We start from the raw sequence: 11,784 nt of genomic DNA on the forward strand, positions 1-11,784 counted from the left end.
GATGTAAATAACTTAAACCGACACTAAGGAACTTTTCAACCTTAATAAAAACATTTTAATATCTTTTGTGATGATACATCGACTTACAACTAGTTGAATGACCCCTCTGTCACGGCCTGAGGGCGTCAGTATTGCTTTCACTTGGACTAAGCAACTGTGAGGAGGGTGGTAGGAACCCTGCACACTAAAAAACTCCAGATGTGCGGACTGCTTTACGGCATGCGTCACATCATGATATAACATTGTTTAGCCACCATTAGATTTATTTAGATTCATTACCTCGTCGCTATCCATCCTTCACACAGCCACTGGAAACAAATGTAGGCGAGTTCAGTCCGACAGCATGCCACCGGGAGCAGCATTTTACAACGTCATGCGCTAATCCTCATGGGAACTGTAGTATTCCTTCAGGCAAAACACTACCGCTTTGTCCACTGGCGCCGCCAAAATCAACAAAAACTGAAAGTTCCTTAGTGTAGCTTTAACAAGAAAAGTCAAAAGAGATCATCTGCTGAAAATTTAAATGTTACAGTACCTTCATCAATCTTCACTCAGTTTCTGTTTGATTCTCGCCATGAAATATTTTATGACACTGAAGTCCAGCGTTGCGTTGCCACAATGATAATAACTAATGAATTCACCTCTAAATGCTCTGTCGTTTAAACAAGTACTAAGATATGAGACAAAGAACACTGTGTGTTAGCAGTGGAGGCCAGAGCCCTCAAACACACCTGGGGAACCGCTCAGAAGCTGGAGATCCTGTGTTGCTGCGCTACAGACCTGACAGCATTCATGGGCATGATCGAAGTTACTGATTGAGTGATGTCGAGATTTCTAAATTTCAAGCAGGAATAATTCAAAACTTTATGGTTTTATGCAGTAGAATCTGAACAGAAACATGCACTGAAATGTTTTAAGTAAAATATTTGTTTTTGTTAACATGCATTCACTGCAGACCAAAGTACTGATATGAACGACTGTGGTTACCCTGGACACTGGTGGAACCAGCGGATCATCCTGTGCACATACAGTGAATACTGTGCATGACCACATGGGGTGTGGAAGTTTCGAGATTTTGTTGTGGGAAGCAAAAGTACAGCAGAAACTAAACCCTGACGTTAGCATCATTCAGTAAAACTCAAGTCAGCCTTCAGATGTGACGTCTCCGTGACATCCATGGGTGATTGGAGACTGAAGCTCCTCAAGTCATTTGTGTTCTCACAAGCTGGTGTAATTCTTTTTGTGTTCAAACTGTTTTTAATAAAGATTCTTCCTACCAAAAACAATCTAACAGGGGGTTATCTGTTTTCTCTTCCGCTGTCTCACTGCTTGTGACCTGTGACTCTTTTAGGTGACAAAGATTCACTTTTTTTTTCACCTGAGGATTGTGAACACGCTATGATGAAAAGACAAGAGAAGCACTGCAACACTTTTCAACGATGGTTCAGAAGTAAAAATAACACGATATTGTTTGCCAGTGGAGGTGGGTGGATTGTTTTTTTTTTCTCAACAGGAGAGCAATAAAGGGAGAAAAGCACTAAAAGGGAGGTTTTAGAAGAAAATTAGACAATTACAATGTCGAAAAAAGAAAAAAAATGGCTGAAACTGGGACTCCTCAGAAGGCCAGTGTGTCTTCTGCTGAACGGTTCCCTCATTTCCCTCTCGCTGCTCCTCGTCTTCGGTCTGTCTTTCTGCGCTTGACTCGGCTTTAATTATCAGCTGGCTGCCACCAACACAGAGTAACTGCCTCTGACAAGCAGGTGCAGAATGACAGACACACACACACACACACACACACACACACACACACACACACACACACACACACACACACACACACACTAACAGGATGGGTGCAATCACGTGTCTCTGTAAACATAAACAATGAGAAACACTGGCAGATATGAACAATAAAGCTCTCTCTCTCTCCCTCTCCCTCTCTCTCTCTTCCTCTCTCTCTCTCTCACTCTCCCAATGAAGCGGTGGGAGCTGCAAACAATGATGGCAATATTGCAGCCCGCTGAGAAACGAGAGCGGGGGCGAGCGAGGATTAATTACAGGTGCAAAGGAAATAGAGAGAAGCGGAAGAAAGACGGGATGGGGATGGAGAAAATATGAAGACAGCATCGGGCGGATGTGGAGAAAGAAATAGAGCCTTGCGAGGACTCCCTGAAATTGAAGTGGATTGATCGGAGGGAAGAGCCACCGTTGGCCTTCTTTGAAGGCTTGTTTAAAGTGAATGATGAGGAAAAACAGACGGAGGGTCATTCATACCTGACTGACAAGATATCTCTTCAAAAAAGTCAACGCCAGTTGGTTTCACCAGTATTCTCTCATGCTTTGAAGACAGAATGTCTCGTGTGTGTATATAAAACATTCAACCTATCCAGAATCCACAGCAGGGTTGTCAAACATAAGGCAAATCGGCCGGCAAATTTTTACATTTTCAAAGAAAAAGTTATATATCAACACATTTCTTATGTGTGGTGGACACAACACTAAAACCTGATTTAAGTTATCATTGATAAGAGCAAACTAATTAAAATTCATTCTAATTAAAAGTCATCTTGCCAAGATTGTAGTTATTTTGGTTGGTGTTGGTTGTTTTTTTTAATATTTTGTTTGTTTTTTTTTTTTTTGGCTTATTATGGCTCCATTTTACCAGTACAGTCCACTCAAGATGAAACTGAACTGCATGTGGCTCCTGGACTAAAACGTGTTTGACGCAGGTTTCCTCCATACAAAGCAAAGTGTCTGAAATGAACAGAAACATCTGGAGTTGTTATTCAATTTCAGTTGAATTTCATTTCAGTGTCAAGACCTGTTCAGGATGGAGTTGGGCGTGATGTGACCGGTGAATTAAATGAGTGGACACATCCATGGTAGACCTGGACATTACAAAAAGACCCCAGCTCAGACTCGAGTCCATGACATTCTCACTGAGACGAGAGCAGGCTAACCGCGACACCACCGTAAGCATGGTGGCATGCTAGCTACATCATTTTCAGCATTTCTGCTGTTTCCGTATGAACAGACGTCAGTTTCAAAATGTTGCAACGTGAAACGGGTCCTCAAGCTTCTCCAACGGCAGTTTACACTCAGAGTGGATGTACTTCAACTTTTCACCTCATCATACTAGACCCTCCAGAAAAACACGATTATGCGATCGCATGAATTCATGCATAAATCACCCCTTTTGCCGCTGATTATGCAGGGGCCACATATTTTCCAAAAGGGTGCATAATTCCCACAATAATCTCACATTTACTGCGAAAAAAAAGAGAAATGGTCTCACTTGAAATGCTGTGACGTTCAATGAACGAGCCGTTCGTTTCAACGCGTTCTTTTAAGTGAATGATGAGAGCCGGTTCACAGCTGTCTGAGAGCCGTTCCTTTGTGCAAATAGTGCACGCTTCCTTCACGTGTCTCCTGAGTGTCTCCTGAGTCCAGCTGTCTCCGCTGCATTCATGTGAATGACGGAGTTTCAGTTTTCCGCAGCTCGCTCCAGTCACCTGAACGCAGCAGCTAACTCGCGGAGGAGAATTGTCCAGAAACTGGAGAGGAGCCGGTGTTTTGGAATAACTGGTTTCCCTATTAACTGGCGACTGGGTTTCTTTCTCGTCCCTTGTTGCTGATAGATGTTGAAAACCAGACAAAAAGCCGTTCAGACCTTTTATGAGTCTAATTTCAACATCTGCTGCTACGAGCAGCAGCAGCAGGAAGTGCTAAAGGAAGTCAGTCACCAGGTAACAAGGAAACCAGTTCATTTGAAACACTGTATTGATTACTTTCACACAGGTTTTTAGCAATTGCACACACACACACACACACACACAATTGCTAAAATTGTGATAAAGTGTGTGTGTTTTCCATTGATGAGCATCGGTGAGTAACAATTTAAGATAAGTAACGAACTAATATAAAATGACTGTGATTTAGTGGTGTGTGTGTGTGTGTGTGTGTGTGTGTGTGTGCGCGTGCGTGCGTGCGAGAGAGAGAGAGAGAGAGAGAGAGAGAGAGAGAGTGTGTGGGTAACCTACATATCTGGCATCCTTTCACATATTTCACAGCATACTTCACAACTGTCCGCAATTTTACCGCATAAAATGGCATAAAAACCCTGCATATTTATTTGCATAATCAAGCATTTTAGCTCGCATAATCTGGGATTTAAGTACGCATAATCAAGAATTTTTGCTCGCGTTTTTCTGGAGGGTCTATCATACAGAGCTAAGGAAAAAATTTTTTTACATGTAATAAAGAAAAGAATGAAACTCACATGATCAAGTGAAATTGTTTTAAATCTCGACACACAAAACTGGTCATGTGACAATAAAAGCTAAAGTTTTGAGTAAAATGCTGAAAAGAGAGGTGAAAATAAGCTGTCCCCTCAGTTACGTTAGTCTTATAATGGGATAAACAGCTGTGTGCATTGTTAAACCTGAGGTCCCTGACAATTCTATAAAGTTTCTAAAGTTCCCTGGAGATGATTGCCTCCTCCTGCCTCCTACTCCACACCGTGATTTTGTTGCGTTTGTGTAGCACCTCATCAGTGTTGCATGGCGCTCTCATTGTGTTGCATCACACTGGAATGCTACACTTGAAGGCTAATCTGAGGCTGTACACTACATGGGAATAATGAGCAGTAAAGTTTATATCCAGTTATCTTCTGTAGTAATGACCCATACAGAAATCCTCCTGTGCAGTTTTCTGATAAGATGTTCGATCTTGCAACATTCAGTGCAACAACGCCGAGGTGTGCTGTGGAGTGTTCACCGTGTCGTCACTTGTGAAGGGGTTTCACACATTACACAAAGATCAACGTGACATTGTGACGAGCAAAATGTTGGGAATGAAAAGCTAAAATGCATCAGTGTGGAACCAGTACTATAGGTTAAAGGTCGGGCTGGGCGATATATCGATATTAAAATTATATCGATATATTTTTTAATGTGATATGGAATTAGACTATATCGTTTATATCAATATAGTTCAAATTTGCGCTGTGATCCTCGCTCTGCTGCGCTGCTGACCCGGAGCGGAGCTCTCTGCTCCCCCCGCCCCTCCTCTGTCGTGCTCAGAGGGGGGGGGGGGGGGGGGGGGGCAGAGAGCGACACTATGGGACTCTTCAACAAGCAGGAGAAAGAAGCAGTGGCTGCAGAGCACGCGAAGGAGGAACTGGTCAGTAAAAGAAAAAGCAGTAGCTCAGTAATTTGGAGATGGTTCAGTTTTAAAGTATCAGACGAGCAACAAAGTCACGTTATATGTCGGGAGTGATATGAACAAATTACAGCCAAGGGTGGAGGCACGACAAATCTTTTTCACCACCTTAAACAGCGGCGCAAACTGCAGTACGGAGTGTGTAAAGCTGTGGGCATTACTGTCTGTAAAAGCAGAAAAGGAGTGAGAAAAATGTATATTGACTTGATATTCTGTTTCTTGTGCAACTGGTTGAGACTGTTCAGAAAAGAAATTGCTAAAGGAACAAGAGGAAAAGGTAATCTAAAGCTGATGTTTACATTTGTTTCCTAAACTGAGCACTTTATTTTGTTCTTTATATATAAATGCTGCTCTTACAAAGGGTTGTCATATTATGTTATACAATTTTTTATTTGCATCTGTAGAGTTGTTAGAAAGGAGAAGAAAATCAGTCATTTCATTTCAATAAGCTATTTTAGTTGTAGAATAAAAAAAACAAAAATGCTTATTGTATTTTCATGAATAGACTTATTTCAGAAAAAGATTGGCCTATTTTATTTTGTAAGCTATTTTTATTTAAGATATGTTTTCATTTAAATATGTACCTGACAGAGCTTTAATTTGATAAAGGTATTCCTGTTGTTATATGGTATTTATGTGTACTTTTCATTATTTGTACAACTGAGCATTTTTCATGAACCAGGTGAAGAAACCTGTTGATTATTCATTTGATTTTGCCACTGTTCGCTGAAACAGCCGGTTTCAATAAAACTACTTGTGACTTGTTATATTTGGCTTTGACTTTGACTGAACATTTGCTCTCACTTTGCGGAAAAAAAATATCGGGATATATATCGTATATCGATCTTCAGCCTAAATATATTGGGATATGAATTTTGGTCCATATCGCCCAGCCCTAGTTAAAGGTCATCAGTGGGCTTATAATGAAAATCAAACTGCAGTGATGAGTTACTGTTTCACTGAACTTCTCTGGACAGTTTATTCGACTAGGATTGCTTCATTGAAGGATTTCTGATTGTTTGCTACTAACAGCTGTAATCACGGTACTTTCAACATTTTCTCAGTCTTACACAGTGGTCTTGCAGTTCCTGGAGAAGTGGGTATAGTCTGTTTTAGGGCCAATCTGATCTAGTATTGATCAAAGCTTCAGACACCAGCGTAATTCACTGATCAAAAATGTCCGGCGCAACCTACGAAGTCTTACGATCCATGAGCCATGCCTGTGCACCAATGCTTGCTGAAATGATTTTTTTCGAGAAGGTTGTATGCAAGACTATGCTATTTAGTGAAAATCCATCCAAAGTATTTGCTCATTGTCACATAATTTCAGTATAATTTCTCAGTTTGCAGTATTTGCCTCATCATGATCATGCACTCACACGTGCAGAAAAGCTATTTAGTGCACCCGTGTTGCACATGCACAGTAACAGTGTTTCAGAAGAGTTGTGTTTTTTTCCATTTCCAGGGAAACAGTTTCAGAGCATTTTTAATTAAACTAATTGGGAACTAATTTCAAAAAGGTGCCTTTTCAGTGCCTCCGAGCACTATTGTCATGTCTGACACCCAAAACTAAATAAAATGTTTCTGTTTTCACTTGAAAATGAGTGAATGGTGCCCAAAAAGTGTAAGACCCCAGCTCTTGCGGCCCGTAGTTTGACACCCCTGATCTAAACCATCCGTTTTAAAATCTTAATTTGAAAACACCCTATTCTTGTTACCTCGAAAAACTGCACCCTGTGCACACAAGTACTTTAAGCATGTGCAGTTAAGAAAAAAAAAAAAAACAAGTGAGAAACAGATGGGTTTCCCGTCTGCTCCACACAGATGCAGTGCTGAGTTTACTGTACAAACTCAGATGAAGCAATCACTTCACAATGGCTGTAAGCAAGCAGCTCCAGGCCAAAGTTGCTATAAAAAGTGCACATGGTACAGTGTATGATGGTGTGTGAGTGGAGGCATGAAGAGTGTGGGGATTAAAAAAAAAGGGTATTATTAAAACATGCAAGGCACTAAGGTCTCATTGATCCCATATTCTCTCTTTTGCAGTTAACCCACAGAAAGCCTCCAGAGGCCAACACATTCACTGCTCCAATCAATCCCGCTGATTAATGTGTGGATGTGAGACAACTAGTCAATTTTGCTTGTCTTTGTATGATTACTGCAGTGCCGGAGGAGTTTAAATGTCAGGCTTCTTCCGTTTTATTGTAATCACTTTTCTGCAATACCTTTATCTCATTCCTCAACACACAAAATTTAATATTCACCTCCACAATTACCCACAGTTGCACGTTGCTGTAATATCCAGGCCGCAGAGGGACGCAGTCAAGCCCCTGCTGGATTACTGCTGAAACACTCAAAGCACAATTACCACCAAGACTGTGAAGTCTTCAATGGAGGATTAAGAATGGACCAATCAACGTTTGCTTCCAAGAGTCATGTAACGGCATCTACCGTAGCAAATGAGCGCTGCTTTACTTTCATATCTATGAACATGCTAACGTCATATATGTCAATAGGTTTTTCTTAATGGTGAATGGATTTCACGTCTAGAGCACTTGTCCTCTGCTTCAGCAATCACCAAAGCTCTTTACACTGTTAATTTAATCACATTCAGCCATTCACAAACACACACACACACACACACACACACACACACACACACACACACACACACACACACACACACCAATGAAGGCAGCTGCCATGAAAGATGCTCAGTCCGTCCATTGGGAGCAATTCCCAGTTCAGTGTCTTGCCAAAGCAAACTCAACATATGGAGAGGGGATTTGAACCTGCAACCTTCCTATTGAGAAATGACCACACTATCAGCCACTCCAATGCTTGAAGGAAAAACATTACATATCTTAAATGATGCAGTGCTCAGTACACACTTTAAAATAAAAATGAATTATTCAATAATTTCAAAGGTTTAAGATTTATTTTTACATGACAATAAATCCAAGCTGAATGCTGTTTAAAATCAATATTATATTCCACAACTGAGTCAGCAAACACTATCTAGACTTATGTTTCTATGTGACCACCATCAAACGTTCACCCTAGAAATGCACTGATAACAGTATTGGGTATTGGGGCCGACACTGCACAGAGGGGAAGATCCCCAAAATGACCTGACAAGCATTTACTGATATTTATGTCAGCAACATCGACCGTAGGTACACAAACAAGTTAGTGGTTTGGAGAGTCTTTAAAATTAATGAGAACAGATGATGTGCACTGAGCACACGTGCAGAGAACAATACACGAAACAATAACAATGTGAGAACACATGCATTCGTATGGACAGACGACAAAGGTGAATTGCCAATATAGGTGACTCCACTCTAAAACCACCAAGTCCCATTCGAACATGGACTGGAAGTCATGACACACTGGGAGCTGCCTTTGTTGTCATTGTTCACATCCTCTAATATGCTTCAGATGCGCAGTAGCAGCATTTTCACCTTCAGCTTGAGGCAAAAACATTTCCAGAAAGTCATTTTCCCCCTTCAAGTCGCAGTGTTTTCAGAAAGTTCCACCATGGGAGCCGTTTTCAGTGAATCCAAGCACTGCACCACGCAATCTCACACCCCAGACACAACAGAACTTATGTTTTTTTCACTTGAAGTTGTTGCTGTGTTAACGGGCCCCAAGACCCTACAAACGGCTGAGCTGACAGCTCGTTTTGCAGAGGAATTCCTCACATCATAAGTGAACATGTGTGATTCAACACAGCCGTTTCAATCCACACAAACCTCAGTGGGTTTCTCTGTGGGCTCAACCAGCTGCTTGCCAGTCAGCAGCACACAAGACCAGAACGAGGTCCAAAAAGCTCCTTTCATCAGGCTGTTGCAGCTGATCAAAGAAAAGAACTGCAACAAATTTAGGAAGAAGCCTTATTTGAAGAACACAGCAATCAGCAGATCATCAGCCAGACTGACAGGAGTCAGAGGAACAAGAGGCAAATTATGATTCTTAATTTATCAAAGGTAGTTTAGGATTGGGGGAACAAGTAGAAGAACAGGACTTTCCCAGATGACAGAAGTGTTAGAAACATATGTGGTTGAAGAAAAATGAGAAAATTCATGTTGTGTTACTGAAATCTTCATATCACAGTATCGTGTCAACATCAAGGGCAGCTGGCTTCCAGTAAAGAGGCCTGCTACATCTTGGACAGGTCTCCATCCATCACAAAGCAAACACAATTGGACACACACTCATGTTCTGACTTTTTTTTAAGTCTCAAATTAAACCCAAATGTGTGTTTGTGGACTTTAGCAGGAAACATGAGAACCCAAAGAACAAGCACACACAGGGAGGAACTGCAAACTCTACACAGAGTAGGACCCAAGCCCAGACTTGAACCAGGCAACGTCTTTCAGTGGGCCAACCAGACGGTTACACCACCATGCCACTCTGATGAGGCACCAGCTGGTTGAAGCTTGCCTTTAATTTGTTCAAGGAAGCCAGGAAAAATCCATACATGCACAGGGAAAACAAGTCCAATGCACCAGTGCTAAGTACTATACCACACAGCTACCAATGTATTAACACATCCCAAGTACACCAAAGAGCAAAGAGTTGGCATGGAAACGAAGCTGCAGTGTATATAATTCATCCTGGCATCCATGCAATAATACTGACAGTACTTATAAAGATATGTGCCAAACTATATTAACAAAAACGCTTTTTGATCAAGCATGTCAAACATAATGCCTGTGGGCCAAAAGCAGCACCCAAGACGCTCCAACATGGCCCCCTAATCCACCAAGGAAAGTGTAAAATTTTCAAAAACAGCAAATTTCTTAAGAGTAGCGTGCAAAACACAACACAACAACACTGAGACCTGAGCTGAGAAACTATTAGCCTCAAAGACATGCTATTAGGGTGAGTCTGTAAAAGCATGCATAATGCAGCAGTAATTAGAGAAGACCAGTGAAAATGGTAGAAAGAGCTCTCGAAAGACCCAACAGTAGCTCCAAATGACAGAGACTTAAAGAATTCATACACTGAACACATGACTCTGTAACTAAGCAGCAACAATGCACGGATGAGCCGGCCAGGTTCAGGGATCAGCTCGCACTGATAAAGCTACTTGAAACAAGGAAAAACTTCTTTCAAGGCAAGTGACCAAATAAGATTAACCTGACTTCATTGCTTTGAGACACCATAGTGCTACGAGCTGAAACACAGAAATTCAGGCCACACTTGCATGACTTTTCAAGTCTTTTTGTGGTTTTCTTTCAGAAAAGTTTCCATCTAGTTAGCTGTGTGCAGAAGCATTAGTTGCTATGACTGTGGTGTGCATGTGCAGCAACAGAAGTTTGAAAAAGTTGTGTTTCCCTCCGTTTCCACACAGACTTCTCAAAACCTTCCACCTGAAACTGAACACTATCTTAATGTATCCAAAAAGCTCACCAAAATGAGCCAATTGAAGAATATATCCAATGTAGCAAAACAACAACAAGTCTCACTAAAAGGAAACCATAAGGCAGAACAGACGGATTCACACGAGTTGAAACAGAAGGACAGAAAGACACCAAGACATACACAAACGTACATCTGGAATTATATCAGGGTTGGGTCGATAAACATGAGGGAGCAGAACTAACATGACACTAGGCGTGTCCCGAGTCGATATTGATATCGGATATCGGTCCGATATCAGCCAAAAAAACGAGTATCGGATTTTATCGGATTGCATCTAAAATCTTCGATATAAGCGCTCCGTTAAGCTGTCCATTTTCCGCTCCAGCACTTCTGACAGTAAAAAATAACTGAAGTGGACTTGAATTGTTTGCACTTTAAAAGTATAATTTGTTTTTAGTGGAGTTTAGGTTATTTTTAAGCGTCTTCTAATTTTTTAATTTTTTTTAATTTATTCAACTGTAGAACACTGCAGGTATTATGTTGAAGGTTAAAATTTTTTAAACCAATTGGTTAAAACGATACTTCAACATTTTGGCATATTGGCCCATTTAGGGCAATTCCCTAGTCATTTAGAACAGCCTACTTACTTTTTTTGTGAGGGCGATCTGTTGTTTATTCAGCGGTGGGTCTGAGGAGAGCTTCATGGCGGACATAATGGAAGTGGACGGTACAGTTGCTTCCCTCGTCAAACTCATCAAATACACAATCCAACAACCCCAAAACACTTTGGTGGACACGTTATAATCCGCACATTCACTACGCTGTGGAACACCAACAAATAATATTGTAGCGTTACGACACTGAAGCAAATACTGGGAACTACTTTTTCTTTTGAAATCACTACGCCCAGATGCCATGTTTAGTAAGTAGTTCCGTCTCAGCAATCTTCGCAAAAAACACTCAATCTCGTAATTTTGCATTAATATTAGAATTGCCATAAATGGGCCAATTTGCCATTAAGGTATAATGGACGATTTTCTCGAAAAAGTCGAAGCCAAACGTCTGTTACTCGCTTTTTGAAAACGCAAATGCGCCAGACCATCCTACCTGCTCTGCTGCTCCTTCGAGTGCACTTGACGGCGTGACGCAAGCATTTCTTCAGCGTAATTGACATGTCGGAGGACCAATAGTTGA

This window comes from Salarias fasciatus, chromosome 6 (assembly GCF_902148845.1).
Source record: "Salarias fasciatus chromosome 6, fSalaFa1.1, whole genome shotgun sequence".
NCBI classification, from domain to species: domain Eukaryota; kingdom Metazoa; phylum Chordata; class Actinopteri; order Blenniiformes; family Blenniidae; genus Salarias; species Salarias fasciatus.